Genomic DNA, 17145 nt, shown 5'->3' on the forward strand with positions numbered 1-17145 from the left:
CCACCCCTAGCGCCTTGAGACCCTTACGGGTGAGTAGTCGCGCTTTAACAAACTCCTGATTGATTGATTGATTGACATCTCATCTATCACCCGCCTGGTGACAATCTCATATTCACCCAACAACTCATGGACATGATCACTTCCAATGCCGGTCGGCAGACCACCCAAGTCTACCTGGGTGACTTCAATCTCCACTGGAACGATCAGAAAGACACAGTGGTGAATAGTCTCAAAACTTTCCTTAATGCGCTTGACCTCACCCAAATATGCGATAGACCAACACACGACAAAGGCTCGATACTTGATCTCATCATTGCCAAAGAGAACTCTACACAACTGGAGGCGATTCGACCCTGCGACTGGTCAGATCACCACATTATCACTGTTAGACCTGTCTGGATTTTTTGCGTAGTCCCTCCTCATTATTCTTTATTTTGTCCCCTTTTTGCCCCTCATACCCTTAATATTTTTGTGTCTACTACTTTTTATAGGTGTTGGTCAAGGGGATAGGTGTTCTTTTTCCCCCCATAATCTTTTACCTCAGGCCCAGAGGCCTGTTCTGACAGGGACAGTTGGAGCCACAAAATGGTGGCTACCAACTGCCCTAACTGCCAAGTCCAGAACTCACCCATAGACCAGCATAGGGCATTCCAGAACCTTCTGGTCCATTCTGGACCACTGAAGGGCAGCCTATAAAAGGCGGAATGCGGGGCAGCCATTTTGTCTACCTGTGGAAGTCAGCTGGAGGACAGGCTGTAGCTAAGGGTGGGAAGAGGTTAGACTTAGGGTTGACCTCCTGGACTGGGAAGCTGCCCTATTGATCCACCCCACTACTCCCCTTTTGGTTACCTGTCCTGGCCCCACTGTTGAAGGTTACCGGAGACCCTGGGCGCCTAGCTGGCCCCTTGTCTAAAGTTATACAGGGGCAGCTTCAGGAGAAGGAGACTGCCGCGCTGCGGAGCGCAGTCCTCTGCCCAGTTGGTGAGACTTATTGAGGGGTGTGCCTTCTTTTACCCCCAGCCCCTGTCCAGGGACTGGCAATTGCCCCAGGACTGCTAGTCGCCCCCTGGGGTTGGTGTGTGCCAGTGGGTTTGGATTAGCCCAGCTTGTCATCTGCCTTTCCCTCTCACAATCTGCCCCTCACCTGCCATTGCTGTCGAGTGCCCGCTTATCCTTGTGAGGTGTGGGAGGAAGGTGACGCGATCGCCTTGAGGAAGCTGCTGGGCTTGCTGCCCTCATCCTGGTAGTACAGACAGGGGGTGATCGATCCTCCGACTGAAGAGGGAAGAGAGCGCCTGGACGTGGTAGCGGCCAGGAGACTGCAGCGGTAGTGTTGTGGAGCCGCTAGCTTCCCGCGCATGCTCCGTGAGCGGCCAGCAAGTGGAGAACGAGGCGGCGCTTCCTTGGAGCCGCTAGCTTCCCGCGCATGCCCCGTGAGCAGGCTAACGGTCTGGAGAGAGTCGGCGCCTTCGGAGAATCATTAACCCCCACGTTTGCCTCGTGGTGTAGGCGCCTGATACCCCCAGCGGCCCCCCCCCTTACTGAAGAAACAGTGAGCCATCGGCGAGAGCTCCTAACAGCGGGAGCGGTTCAGCGCGACCTCCCCTCAGCGCAGATGTGTATTCCTGCGTGGCCAGGCTGGTGAGGAGGCGACGCTGACAGAAAGAACATCAGTGGTGAGCTCCAGCTACCCACAACGTGCTACAAGTAAGGTGGGGATCTGGGTAGTAGAGACTGGACCATGATACAGGAAGGTCCCACAGCTGAGAATACTACAAACAAGTCCATAGTGTGAATTCAAGGGCAGGTTTGATTAGACTGCGGTATTGAGACTGGGGGAACTCTCCCAAAGTACTTAAGCATTATATAAGAAAGCCTCATTGGTTATTGAGACAAGATAAAGTTGCCAGATTAATAAGCCGGGTAATATTGTTGGTTATGATGTCTGTTTCCTTTACAGAGGGGGACAAGTGAAGAAGCTAGTCAACAGTGGTTATAAGAAGCCAAAATTAATTAATGCTGGAGTCTCATTATACCTTTCAGGAATATTTACATAATTGAATGCAGAATACTAATGTTGGTGTCTGATGCAATGTTCTTTTGATAATAGCTCCTGAAGCAGGTTAACATTTCTGGAGGTGGCACTACTGACGTACATGACATCCAAATGTGATGAAAGTTACTGTTAATGTGGATTTTTAATGCCAGTTAACACTGCTAATTAGGTTGCTATTAATTCCATGACATCTGCTTGTGCTTATATTGTGTGATAGTTTTCTCTCCCAAAACTTTAGCGGATTGTTTTCACTTGATTGATTGTAAAGTACTGAACTGTAAATTCTAAAGTATGAGAGAACAGAAAATATTATTTTTATAAAGCAGTACTTATTTTCCTATATTTTGGTGTAGTGTTGTTTTTGTGTGCTATTGCGTGGATTTACTTTTGGGTGGTCTGCAACCTTCACACTGTGCCTCTAGAAATTGCATGTCTTACCCCTAGGCCAGGCTACCCTAGGTGACCTGGCATCTCAGGTTCTAACATTTGGTGCCTAGCGGTGGGATACTGACTTAGTTGCAGCTACTCACTAGTAATTTAACGCAATACACTAACCTACACCAGGAGTTTTCTCCTTGCGGCCCTCCTAATTTGAATTTTGTTTTTTCTAAATTTATTTCTGGTGGTGGGTGGAGGTTAACCCCAGGTTACTTCTTGGTTTTCTCCTGTGAGTTGATTCTATCCCATAGCGAAAGATGGAATTTAATTTTAAAGAGCTGGAAGCCAATACTGTGGCCCAACTCAGAGATTGGTGTCAGCATCAAGGGGTATTTTTTAATAAAGGTGCCAAGAAAGGAGAGTTGCTGACAAGCATAAGGGCATGGGTGGAAGCTCATTTAAGGGAGGAACCAGAAACTGAAGAGGGTGAAGGGGACACTGTCCCTGAGGCTGCATTGTTGAACCAAGTGGGAGGTGGGAATCTGCTGACAGGTCCCAGGATACCTTCAAGGGCAAGCAGCAGCGTCTCAGACAGGGGTTTAACTGAAGCCGAGCTAGAAGATAGGAGGGAGGAGAGGAGAATGAAGCTGGAATTAGCTAGGATGGATATGGAAAGGGAGGAAAGGAGGTTAGCTCATGAGCGAACCATCAAGGAGATGGACCTACAAGCCGTACTAAGAAGGTCTCCCAATCCTGATAATGGTGGCAGCGAAAATAAAGTGAACACCAGGGAATCCAGACCCTATTTACCCAAAGATGTCATTGCTAGTTACACCCCAGGTGATGACATTGCCAAATGGTTGGCCGCCTACGAAGTTTCTTTAAGGGCTCACGGGATCTTAGAAACTCACTGGGGAGGTGGGCTGTATAAATACATGCCACCTGCTGGCAGAGACACTTTGTTGGCTCTGGAGCAGGATGAGCAAACCCACTACCCTGCAATGAAGGTGGCACTGGTGAAAAAGTTTGGACTTACCCCTGAAAGGTACAGACAGAAATTCAGGGGAAGTCACAAAATGAGTACCCAGAATTGGGTAGACTTTTTAGACTACGCCAAGAAAGCTTTGGAGGGTTGGGTCAAGGGCAGCGAGGTGAAAGACTATGAGGGGCTGTACAATCTATTTTTGAAAGAACACCTCCTCGAGAAATGTTTTCCCGAGTTGCGCCAACACCTGGTGGACAGCAAGCTGACCGATCCCCGGAAGCTTGCAGAGGAGGCGGACACTTGGGCAAGTACCCGGGTGTCCTCAAAGGGGACTGGAGGGGATTCTCAAAAAGCCGGACAGGGCGCCCCCCAGAAGAAAGAGGGAGGAGATAAAAAGAAGGAGTTCTCCAAAGGTCCCCAAAATAATTTCCAAGGTAAGGGAGCAGGTTTCACCCCTAGGGCAAACCCGCCCAGAAACCCTAATCCTGGCCAAAGCCAGCAGCCAAGGGTTCCCCACTGTTTTGAATGCTGTGGTGTTGGACATTATAAGGGAGATGTCAGATGCCCAAAGAGACCACCCCCTCCCACCGGAGGAAAGTCACCGGGAGTAGCTAGTGTAGCGCTCGGGGAGGAGTTGCCCTTAGATAGGGGGGTGAGTGGGCGGGTGTCACCTTAGTGTCCCTGGGAGAGCGGGAGATGGTACCAAAGATCCAGGTGCCCCCAAATACTACAAAGTATGGGCAATGGGTTACCATCAATGGCCAAAGAGGGGAGGCTCTGAGAGATACAGGAGCCAGTATGACTATGGTGAGAAGTCAACTGGTGTCTCCAGAGCAGGTTGTTCCTAATGTACTCCACCCCACCGCGATGGCTGACGGCAGAATGGGCCACTATCCAGTGGCTGAGGTTCCCTTTGAGTGGGAAGGGGTTGCAGGTTCACTTCGAGTTGCCGTAAGCCCTGCCGTGCCAGTTGATTGTCTGTTGGGGAATGACATGGAGCACAACACTTGGAGAGAGGTGGAATACCGGACGCATTCTGCGATGCTGGGTACACCTGACTGGGCCTGTGTAAGCACATGGTCTGCGACTGCCCGGAGAGGGAGTTCGCCTGGGTTGGAGCCTGGAACAATGGCCCAACCCGCTGCTAAAAAGGGACAGAATCGGAGACAGGGACAGCCTGCTTCGGCTTCCATGCCCCATGGGACAGATCGGCCACCTGCGGTGGTAGGCCAGGAGTCCATGGAGGGGGGAGTAGACTCTCTGGAGGATTTACCCATCCCTGCTGAATGGCATGTGGAGGGAGGTCCTACCAGAGAGGAATTCTGTAAGGGGCAGAGGGAGTGCCCTACCCTTGAGGGACTGAGGCGTCAGGCTGAAGCCCAGGCAGCAGGTGATGCTACGGGACACCACCATATTTACTGGGAGGATGGCCTCCTCTACAGTGAACCTAAGGTACCTCTACCTGGCTCATCAAGGGCCTTGGTGGTCCCGCAGCAATACCGAGCCTTTCTGCTGGAATTGGCTCATGCGATACCACTGGCAGGACACTTAGGCCAGGACAAGACCTTTGCACGGCTTGTTCTCCACTTTTACTGGCCTCAGATGAAAGCGGCGTCCAACACATACTGTAGGACATGTGTATCCTGCCAGGCCAGTGGGAAAACAGGGGTGAAGCTAAAGGCTCCCCTGGAACCACTTCCAGTCGTTAGCACCCCCTTTGAAAGGGTGGGCATCGACATTGTAGGGCCATTGGATCCACCAACAACAGCTGGTCACAGGTTTATCCTGGTTCTGGTGGATCATGCCACACGGTACCTAGAGGCCATCCCTCTGAGGACCGTTACTGCACCTGTGGTGGCTAGGGCCCTGATGGGAATCTTTACCCGGGTAGGATTTCCCAAGGAGGTTGTGTCTGACAGGGGGACCAACTTCCTGTCAGCTTACATGCGGACAATGTGGAAGGAGTGTGGGGTGACCTACCGGTTCACCACTCCTTATCACCCCCAGTCCAATGGACTGGTTGAGAGGTTTAATAAGACCCTGAAGGGCATGATAAGAAGTCTGCCGGAGAGCTTACGGAGGAAGTGGGACGTCCTCCTACCTTGCTTGCTGTTCTCTTACAGAGAGGTGCCGCAGAAGGGAGTGGGCTTCAGCCCGTTTGAATTGTTGTATGGGCACCCTGTGCGTGGGCCTCTCAGCCTGGTGAAGGATGGATGGGAGAAGTCTCCCAGAAAACCTCCCCAGGATGTGGTGAGCTACATGCTGGCCTTCAGAAGCCAGATGGCCAAGTTGTGGAAGCAGGCTGCTGACAACTTGGAGGCCAGTCAGGCAGTCATGAAGGAATGGTACGACCAAAATGCTCACCCGGTGGAGTTGGAGCCTGGCCAGAAAGTATGGGTGATGGAACCTGGAGAGCTAAGTGCCCTTCAAGATCGTTGGACAGGCCCATTTGAGGTGTTGGAGAAAAAGGGTAAGGCCACTTACTTGGTGGATCTTAAGACCCCGCGGCAGCCCCTACGGGTGCTGCATGCCAATCGCCTCAAACCCCACCATGAGAGGCCAGAGGTCATCCTGATGTTGGTGACTGATGGTGCTGAGGAAGCAGAAAGCGAGCCTCTCCCAGATCTCTTTTCATGCCAAGAGAAGGATGGGTCGGTGGAGGGAATGATTCTCTCCCCATCCCTAACTCCTGAGCAACGAGAGGATTGCCGCCAGGTATTGGGGCAGTACTCTTCGCTGTTCTCCCTTGTCCCGGGAAGAACCCACCTGTGTACCCATGATGTGGACACAGGAGACAGCCCCCCAGTAAAGTCCAAGACCTACAGGCTGTCGGACAAGGTGAAGGCTAGCATCCATGGCGAAGTTGCCAAGATACTGGAGCTAGGAGTGATAGAACCTTCCAGCAGCCCTTGGTCCAGTCCGGTGGTGCTAGTCCCAAAAGCCGCCCCACCGGGCACCACACCAGAACTGAGGTTCTGTGTGGATTACCGAGGACTGAACTCAGTTACAAAGACTGATGCTCATCCAATCCCTAGGGCGGATGAGTTAATTGACCGGCTGGGAGCTGCCCAATACCTGAGTACCTTTGACCTCACTTCAGGGTACTGGCAGATCTCCTTGACAGATGGAGCAAAGGAAAGGTCAGCCTTCTCCACGCCTGAGGGACACTTCCAGTTCTGTGTGATGCCCTTTGGGCTCAAGAACGCCCCTGCCACATGTCAGCGACTGGTGAACCAGGTCCTCTCTGGAATGGAGAGTTTCTCTGCTGCTTACCTGGATGACATTGCTGTCTTCAGTAGCAGTTGGGAGGACCATTTGCAACATTTGCAAGCAGTTCTCCAGGCTCTGAAACAAGCTGGATTGACCATCAAAGCCAGCAAATGCCAGATTGGGCAGGGGTCGGTTGTGTACCTTGGACACTTGGTGGGTAGGGGGTCAGTGCAGCCCCTGCAGGCGAAGATTGAGGCAATCATGGCCTGGGAACCCCTCAAGACACAGACTGAGGCCCGAGCTTTCCTGGGCCTCACAGGTTACTACCGTCGCTTTGTGAAGGGGTATGGCACTATTGTAGCGCCCCTCACAGAGCTCACCTCCAAGAAACAACCTCGACGGGTAGTTTGGAGAAAGGCTTGTCAGCAGGCCTTTGAAAAGTTGAAGCAGGCAATGTGTGAAGCACCGGTCCTGAAGGCTCCCGATTTCTCCAAGGAGTTCATTGTTCAAACAGATGCATCCGAACATGGCATTGGGGCAGTGTTATCGCAACTAAATGAAGAGGGCCTGGATCAGCCTGTAGTCTTCTTATCCAGGAGACTGCTTCCCCGGGAACAGAAGTGGAGTGCAATTGAGAGGGAAGCTTTTGCGGTGGTGTGGGCTCTGAAGAAGCTGCGGCCATACCTCTTTGGCTCGCACTTCCTGGTTCAGACTGACCACCGCCCCGTTCGTTGGCTGATGCAAATGAAGGGGGAAAATTCCAAGCTGTTGAGGTGGTCCATCTCCCTACAGGGAATGGACTTCCGGGTGGAACACCGGCCTGGAGTGGACCACGCCAATGCAGACGGTCTCTCCAGGTATTTCCGCCTTAGTGAAGAGGACTCCCAAGCGGTTGGGTAGTTCTCCCCACTTTCAGCTGGGGGGGACGCGTGTTAGACCTGTCTGGATTTTTTGCGTAGTCCCTCCTCATTATTCTTTATTTTGTCCCCTTTTTGCCCCTCATACCCTTAATATTTTTGTGTCTACTACTTTTTATAGGTGTTGGTCAAGGGGATAGGTGTTCTTTTTCCCCCCATAATCTTTTACCTCAGGCCCAGAGGCCTGTTCTGACAGGGACAGTTGGAGCCACAAAATGGTAGCTACCAACTGCCCTAACTGCCAAGTCCAGAACTCACCCATAGACCAGCATAGGGCATTCCAGAACCTTCTGGTCCATTCTGGACCACTGAAGGGCAGCCTATAAAAGGCGGAATGCGGGGCAGCCATTTTGTCTACCTGTGGAAGTCAGCTGGAGGACAGGCTGTAGCTAAGGGTGGGAAGAGGTTAGACTTAGGGTTGACCTCCTGGACTGGGAAGCTGCCCTATTGATCCACCCCACTACTCCCCTTTTGGTTACCTGTCCTGGCCCCGCTGTTGAAGGTTACTGGAGACCCTGGGCGCCTAGCTGGCCCCTTGTCTAAAATTATACAGGGGCAGCTTCAGGAGAAGGAGACTGCCGCGCTGCGGAGCGCAGTCCTCTGCCCAGTTGGTGAGACTTATTGAGGGGTGTGCCTTCTTTTACCCCCAGCCCCTGTCCAGGGACTGGCAATTGCCCCAGGACTGCTAGTCGCCCCCTGGGGTTGGTGTGTGCCAGTGGGTTTGGATTAGCCCAGCTTGTCATCTGCCTTTCCCTCTCACAATCTGCCCCTCACCTGCCATTGCTGTCGAGTGCCCGCTTATCCTTGTGAGGTGTGGGAGGAAGGTGACGCGATCGCCTTGAGGAAGCTGCTGGGCTTGCTGCCCTCATCCTGGTAGTACAGACAGGGGGTGATCGATCCTCCGACTGAAGAGGGAAGAGAGCGCCTTGACGTGGTAGCGGCCAGGAGACTGCAGCGGTAGTGTTGTGGAGCCGCTAGCTTCCCGCGCATGCTCCGTGAGCGGCCAGCAAGTGGAGAACGAGGCGGCGCTTCCTTGGAGCCGCTAGCTTCCCGCGCATGCCCCGTGAGCAGGCTAACGGTCTGGAGAGAGTCGGCGCCTTCGGAGAATCATTAACCCCCGCGTTTGCCTCGTGGTGTAGGCGCCTGATACCCCCAGCGCCCCCCCCCCCCTTACTGAAGAAACAGTGAGCCATCGGCGAGAGCTCCTAACAGCGGGAGCGGATCAGCGCGACCTCCCCTCAGCGCAGATGTGTATTCCTGCGTGGCCAGGCTGGTGAGGAGGCGACGCTGACAGAAAGAACATCAGTGGTGAGCTCCAGCTACCCACAACGTGCTACAAGTAAGGTGGGGATCTGGGTAGTAGAGACTGGACCATGATACAGGAAGGTCCCACAGCTGAGAATACTACAAACAAGTCCATAGTGTGAATTCAAGGGCAGGTTTGATTAGACTGCGGTATTGAGACTGGGGGAACTCTCCCAAAGTACTTAAGCATTATATAAGAAAGCCTCATTGGTTATTGAGACAAGATAAAGTTGCCAGATTAATAAGCCGGGTAATATTGTTGGTTATGATGTCTGTTTCCTTTACAGAGGGGGACAAGTGAAGAAGCTAGTCAACAGTGGTTATAAGAAGCCAAAATTAATTAATGCTGGAGTCTCATTATACCTTTCAGGAATATTTACATAATTGAATGCAGAATACTAATGTTGGTGTCTGATGCAATGTTCTTTTGATAATAGCTCCTGAAGCAGGTTAACATTTCTGGAGGTGGCACTACTGACGTACATGACATCCAAATGTGATGAAAGTTACTGTTAATGTGGATTTTTAATGCCAGTTAACACTGCTAATTAGGTTGCTATTAATTCCATGACATCTGCTTGTGCTTATATTGTGTGATAGTTTTCTCTCCCAAAACTTTAGCGGATTGTTTTCACTTGATTGATTGTAAAGTACTGAACTGTAAATTCTAAAGTATGAGAGAACAGAAAATATTATTTTTATAAAGCAGTACTTATTTTCCTATATTTTGGTGTAGTGTTGTTTTTGTGTGCTATTGCGTGGATTTACTTTTGGGTGGTCTGCAACCTTCACACTGTGCCTCTAGAAATTGCATGTCTTACCCCTAGGCCAGGCTACCCTAGGTGACCTGGCATCTCAGGTTCTAACAATCACCTTCTTTATCAATGAAAAAGTTAAGCTTAACCCGGCTCAACCAATCAAATACAAAACATGGAAAAGGGACATGAAGAATCTTAACGCCTCTACCCTCCCTCCCCACATCGGCAATCTCCTCCTTCCCCCTTCAGGTGCCTCGGATGTTCAATCACTGACCGACCACTACCTTGACTCTATGAACACAATAGTCAATGAAGTCGCCCCACTGAAACTGAAGAGAGTCTCCACCAAAATTTCTAACCCCTGGTATGATGAGAGACTCAATGACGACAGGCGTACTATGCGAATGGCAGAGCACACCTGGAGATCGGACCCTTCAGCACTGCACCTCAAAAGGCTTAAGAACAAGAGAAATGCCTACTTCAGGAAAATAAAGCGCACAAAGTCAGACTTCTTTAGCCGCCAGTTGGACCAAGCAAAAAACAGGCCAAGAAAGCTGTTCGAACTAATCAAGACCCAAACAAAGACACAACCCTTACAATCAAACAGCACAACAAGCGACACCCCACACTGTGAAGCCTTCTCTGCTTTCTTCAAGCTAAAGACTGACAACATAAGAAATGACCTCATCATGGATGTAAGCCGATTCCCCAACCACACCAGAATGGCTAACACTCAACCTAAAAACAAGGCATCTTGGCTGTACTTCGATACCTACTCGGAAGAAGCAGCACACAAACTGCTCTGCACCTTGAAGCCCTCTAATCAACTCACAGACCCTCTACCTGCTAATGCTGTAAAAGACTTCATCCCCTTGCTCCTCCCTCTCTGGACCAAAATCATCAACAGCTCCTTGCAACAAGGCCTCATTCCAGACTCCCTCAAGGTGGGGCAAGTCACGCCTATACTCAAGAAACCTACAGCTGATCCGTCTGACCTAAACAATTACCGGCCCATCACCAATATCCCCACCCTGGCCAAACTGCTGGAGAAATGTGTCCAACTCCAACTAACAAAACACATTGACCAATTTGACCTCCTCAACCCTCATCAATCAGGCTTCCGAGCCAAACATAGCACGGAAACAGCTATGACTCACATAATTGATGACGCCCTCCAAATTCTTGATCGCAATGAGTCCTGCCTCCTCATCCTTCTTGACTTCTCGTCAGCTTTTGACACGGTCAAACATGAGAACTTGCTGAAGCTGCTAAGCACTAGAATGGGTCTTTCGGGAACTGTTCTTAAATGGTTCTCGTCCTTCCTTCACAACCGGTCTCAGAAGTTCAAGATCGACAATGTGCTATCTACACCTGTGCCTGCAGATCTAGGTGTTCCACAAGGATCCTCCCTCTCCCCCACACTGTTCAACCTCGTCATGGAACCGCTCGCCACCTTGCTCCAAGCCTCCAATGTCCAATTCCATATGTACGCCGACGACACACAACTTTACCTAAAGCTACAATCCCCGGAAGATATCAAACATCTGAATTCCACGCTTATTAACACTCAATCTTGGCTGGCCGATAATCACCTCAAACTAAATGCTCTGAAAACTGAGTTCCTACTCATCTCACCCCCGGCGAAAATTGCCACCACCCAAACCTGGCTCAATAACCTAACAGCACTCAATGTCCAACCTACCATCGTGGATTCGGCGAAATCCCTAGGCATCACACTTGACGCCAAGCTCAACATGCAGCAGCACGTTAGCAAAGCCACAAAAGCAGCTAATTTCCAAATCAACACACTGAGGAAAATTAAACCCTTCCTCCCTGCCGAAGACTTCCAAACTGCTGTACAAGCTTTAGTCATCCCTCGAATAGACTACGGAATTGTGGCTCTCAGCGGACTCCCGCTATCCACAACAGCACCCTTAAGAGCCTCCCTGAACGCTGCCGCGAGACTCATTACTGGATCAAGAAAACATTCGCATATATCCCCAGACTTAAAATCTCTAAAATGGCTGCCTTTTGAAGCCAGAATACAGCTAAAAATTGCAGTTATGACACACGCGGCCGTGCACCACAATGCACCCAACTACCTCGCTCAAAAGCTGTCTATATCAGGAGGTTCGAGATCCAATAGAAGTACAAAAAATCTACTCCTGAAACCTCGTAGATTCCGGAAAGAGAAAACATACAAGCGCTCCTTCTCTGGGATGGCACCCAGGATCTGGAATGCGCTCCCTCCTGAAACCAGGCTTATCTCCTCCACTGCACTCTTCAAGAAAGAGGTGAAAACCATCCTTCTGGCCAAGATCTCCTGAACCTTATAGGTGCTGAATCAGAGACTCTGCATTGCTTTGTAGCACTGTTCACCTAGTCCTTTGGCACTATACTTCTACTTGATGGGGACACTACTACGCTACTCCCTTACTACCGATCAATATATGCTACACGTTGGTCTACTGGTTCACTCTCCCGTTGCCCCCACTCAGTGTTCTCTCTATACTAAAACATTGGTATAAGCCATCCACACACCCAATGTGTACCTGAACACCTCTGTAGTGGGTTCAATGACTTGTGCCGTCTTATATTACTTGTTTATCTGATTGTATATTGATATGCTTTATGTATGTTATTATTATCCTACCATGTTAATGACCTTTATACTGCTCCCATTACCTCTGTTTCATTCCCCTACCCTGTCTTTGTGAAGCGCTCTCATATCTGTAAGGATCTTGTTCGCGCTATATAAAACTTTGAATAAATAAATAAATAAATAAAATAAGCACCTTATTTGAACATATTAATTTTTGATATATAAAGAAATGTAAGGACCAATTAGATACCTTAGCTAACAAATGAGATGTGCACAGTCGGACATAATTTGGCTAAGAAATTGACCCTGTATTTGTAAATTTGTATAATTATAGTACAGTTTTTAGAAGAATTTTAAGTATAAGGCATTTTGAAGCTTGGAGTTTTATACATGTATATTTTTTTTAAATGAAAGATTTTTGTATTGCAATGGTTTTAACGAACTATGCAAATAAAGAATTAAAAACTAAATATCCAAGTTGAGAGGTTTAATTGAGTAGCCAGAGAATCAATTCAGTTAGCTGTGAAGGATGGATTATCTTGGAGAAAATCTTTACAGGCCATGTTGCTGTGATATTGCACCATGCCTAAAATGGTTACTATATGTTCTCCATTTGAATTGCTTTGTGGAAGGAAGCCTGTTGCCAAATTGGCTCCTTGGTGGTTAAACGAAAGTGGCGGAAAGTCGTAGGTTTTTGGTTATAAAAAGATTTTTTTAAAGTGTGGAAGACTATCAAGAGAAGATGAAAGAGATGATGAACAGGAGAAGAGGAACAACTTCAAAATTAAGATAAATCCTGGAGAATGAGTTTTTGTTAAAAAAAAAGGGGTGTCAGGTACCACAACGGTCTGAAGTGGTAGGAGTTTATGGTAGATCGGTGAATGCCATTGGAGGGAAAATTCAGAAGATAAGAAAAATGTCTGTTTGCAGAGGTTCTGAAGGTGTTAAGTTAAATTAAGTTGGCCATCCTATAGTGTCAGAGGTTGAAGAGAGAAAAGTATTCTTGGACGTTCCTGTGCAAGAGCAATTGTGTGAGCCAGATGTTAATGATGAATATGAGTCTACTCCTGAGAGTGTGGATGATTCTGCAAATACTGGTGAAGGTTTGAGAAGAAGTTCACAGCTGAAAGTACAGTGTCTTTAGTTTAATTCTATGGTAATTTTATAGTTACTTTTGTTGTTATTATTACAGTTGTTTTTCCAACAAAAGAAGATGTGTTGTATTATGGCTTAATGAGAGTGCAGGAAAATGGCTGGTAGAATGTTGGGGGGAGGTTGGGAAGATTCCAGGAATGTCAGTTGGAGTCAGAGGTTGCTTTGCAGAGGATGAACTTTTGTCTGCTCCTGATTTATTTGGAATAAAGTTTTACTTATATCAGAGTACCGCCTCTAGCAATTATTTCACCTTTGATGGTTAGACTAAACGGGGAAAAGGAATGAATAAAAAAATTCAGAAGAAAGTATTGATACTCTATTTCTGTTATTTCTTTACCTGTTTGTGATGGATGACCTTAATATTGATCTGCTAAAAAGGGAAAGTAGTTGTGTATGTGCACATTCATCTGCTTCTGAAGATACATCTTTAAAGAAAGAGCTTATAATCAATGTTCCCTTTTGTATTGCCAAAAGCGCTAAACAAGACCTTCCTTCACCAGTTAATTATACAGCTGGTTAGCTCTGGAAATATTACTTCTGGAAATAACTTCTTTAAAATATGTGTTAGAAGAAATTAATGCAAATACTACAAGCAATTAATCATCAATTGTTTTTGATGGATAAACAAATCCCTGAATTTAAGCTTAGGGTCATAAATGGTGAAGTTGTGGTCCAAAGAGATACTGCTTTGGAAAAAGAGCATGCTCTTCTTAAAACCCATGCAGACGATTTAGAAAACAGAAATTGTTGAAAGAATCGAAGAATTTATAGCATCCCAGAAGGGGACAACATTATATCCTTTCTGGGTATAATTTGTTCCGTACAAGATTTGGTCACCCAGACTTAGCTAATGTTAACATACAGATAACTGGGAAGTCAAACATATTGTGTGGTGAAGATTAATCAACTTAAAGAATGATTGTTCTTTTTTAATAATATACTTATGAAATCATTTTGGTGTCTAAAGATAAAATCATCTTTTACGGTATCAAAATAATATTTATCTCTCTCAAGGTGTATCCCGAACCACATCAATTATGATGAAAGAATTGTTCGATTTTCTTTCTACTCTTAGATATTTTAACTCTGTTAAGACCTTTATGTCTTTGTTCATTAATGTGACTCATAATAACAAAACAGTTTCTATAGTTATTCAGCAAAACTAAAAACTTACATTTTCTGTCAAAGAGATTAAAAAAAAGAAGATTTATAATGGATACTTCTTTTTGAGTCTGTGCATTGGAATGAGCATGTTTTTGATAAGATAATATTTTCTATTTGTTCTAAATTATTTTGTTCTTTTTCTACAGAATTGTCTTTATGCATCCTTGATAATGAATTTCCAACTTGTATTATTTAACTGTTTTCATCTGCCATGGTAGGGAAGTACATGGAGAGCGGGATTCACAAAACTTAAATTTTTGTGTAAAATTAGAATTGTTTGCTCTTCCCAAAGGTATTTTACTAGTAATATCTTTACAACTCTGGAATCTCCACACAGAAAAACAGTCCTAAAGATGCTACTAGTAAAATACCTTTGTGAATCGCAATTAATTGTAAACTTACACAGCAGTGTAAGTTTACCTTTATGATTCAGGGCCTCGTTATCTTCATGAAGCTCCCACCACTTTTCTATTCCTATCTCTTCTTAACTGTTAACTATTATCTCCTTTTTAAACTCTTATATTGGTTTCCCTCTTGTCTACAGACCTTTTTCTTTTTCTCTCTATTCTTATGTCCTTGTTGCATAACTTATTTATTTTTCATGGGGTTTGGATGTGTTTGTTCATGTCTTATTCCAATGTTATGTGTAATTTTACAAAATGTGAAGTGATTGCATTACTTTAGAATGTAGAAAATGTTGTCTTATCTAAAAATACCAAAGGGCAGTAAAATACAGCTTTATATGAATCTTATTTAGCAGGCAGAGAAGCTCTGAAATTTAAAAGAACTTGGGCTGATGATGTATTTTCATCTCCATCTTTGGAGAAGAGAAATTGTGTCATAATATTGGTTTACAAATCCCTGGAGATAAATATTATATTTTGAGAAATTGATGATCAAAGACTTTGGTGTTTGTTAAACTAATATAGTAATGGGATTTCCTCTATATTCTAGATGTATGGCCCGGTGCTCACAATTCCCTTTTAAGATTTGCAGCACTCCTAATTCTTGTTCTAATACTACCTTAATTGCATGAGGGGTTTGTAACAAAGGTTTAGATCCTTTTTTAGATAGGAAATCTAAATTAATATATGTACCCAATAACATACAGATGCGCTTTAAAAAGAGGGTGCTCTTACCTTCCTTGGTAGACTCCTGGAGGATATGTCATCTTGACATGCAAGAATTTACATTGTTGACATCAGTTCATTATTCACTTTTAAAAATTGATTGCATTTTTTTAAATAGGAACTTGACTGTTCTAATTCACATTATTGTAGCACTGTGATCAAAGGTGTATGATTCATTTTAATACTCCTGTCAAGCTCCAAACATTTAGTTCAGAAATAAATTCCACTCCATTTCGTTGCCAGTGCCTCCCCCTCAGTTAGTGAGTAGTTTCTTTCAGATTTTCTAAAACAAGTTTACTGCTTACCACCATGAGTCTATGAGAGGGTGGGTGCAATGTGTATAGTACTGGTGTTAACCATGGCACAAATCTTCTTGATATTGTCGCAGGGATCCTGTTCTCCTACAGAACTGTGCATAGAGACTTGGAACCTCAGTGAGTTAGGGTGTGCCAAAACTCACCTTAGTACCCAAAATCCCCTACCTGACTAGCTACAGTGTCTCATTGGTCATTACAAACTCCCAATACTTAGACAAACCAAAACATGGACTTAGATTCCCTCAGGTAACGTGGAACACATAAACACTCTTTCGTTATACAATCGTTTCAATTCAAAACAAGGAGTAAATGAGGACGCAAGCATATTTGAAATGTTTATTTACTAATGCAGGGTTCTCAAGCGCAGTATCTTAGATAATACCAGCAAACATATTATAAGAAGCAAAGTAATCAGCATAGTTACTAGTCCATAGAATGCAAAAGGTGACAACATGCTAAAATGCTGAAATGAATCGGTTTTAACAACACCTAATTCTCACCCTCCCTAACTAGCATATTATATTATATCTAAGAAGGTCTCATTGGGTTTTAGCAGGGCGGCCCCATACCTCAAGATCCTAGTGGTAAAGGATCAGATCATCTTCCACCAGCTCTCTGCATGCGAAGCACCATCAAGTGTGTTTTGGTGCGCTGCGTGAAGCAATATAAAACGTGCCTAAAGCCAGAATTTGGCTGCCCATGCATGTATGTTATGTCTAGGAAGGTGCGAAGATCAGACCTCACAACAACCACTGTGTCGAGTTATCCTTGAAGGCTTCAGCATTCACTGTACAGACACAGCTCACTAAGCAAAGCTGATATCAGAGTAATAACATATTATTCTCGTGTGAATCAGAGCGCTCTACTAGGCTCAAAGCTCAAACAACAGTTATGTGTCGTGTGCAAAAGCAGCAGAAAGGAAAAATGGCGTTTAAACTTCTAATAGGCTCATGCTAACTTAACACAGCATATAGGCAAAGCGTATCTATATGACATCCCCCCATGATCCGAGCACGGATAAGACAAGATAAGATAAGGGGCTCATTTTTGAAGTGCAGAGTTCAAGAACGATAGTCAGTTCAAATTTGAGGAAGTGAGAAAAATATTTTCGTCAGTCAAAAAACCAAAATCTCACCATCTTGACAATTTGAGCAAAGTCAATAGGTCT

Source organism: Lissotriton helveticus, chromosome 2_1, assembly GCF_964261635.1.
Source record: "Lissotriton helveticus chromosome 2_1, aLisHel1.1, whole genome shotgun sequence".
Classification (NCBI taxonomy): Eukaryota; Metazoa; Chordata; class Amphibia; order Caudata; family Salamandridae; genus Lissotriton; species Lissotriton helveticus.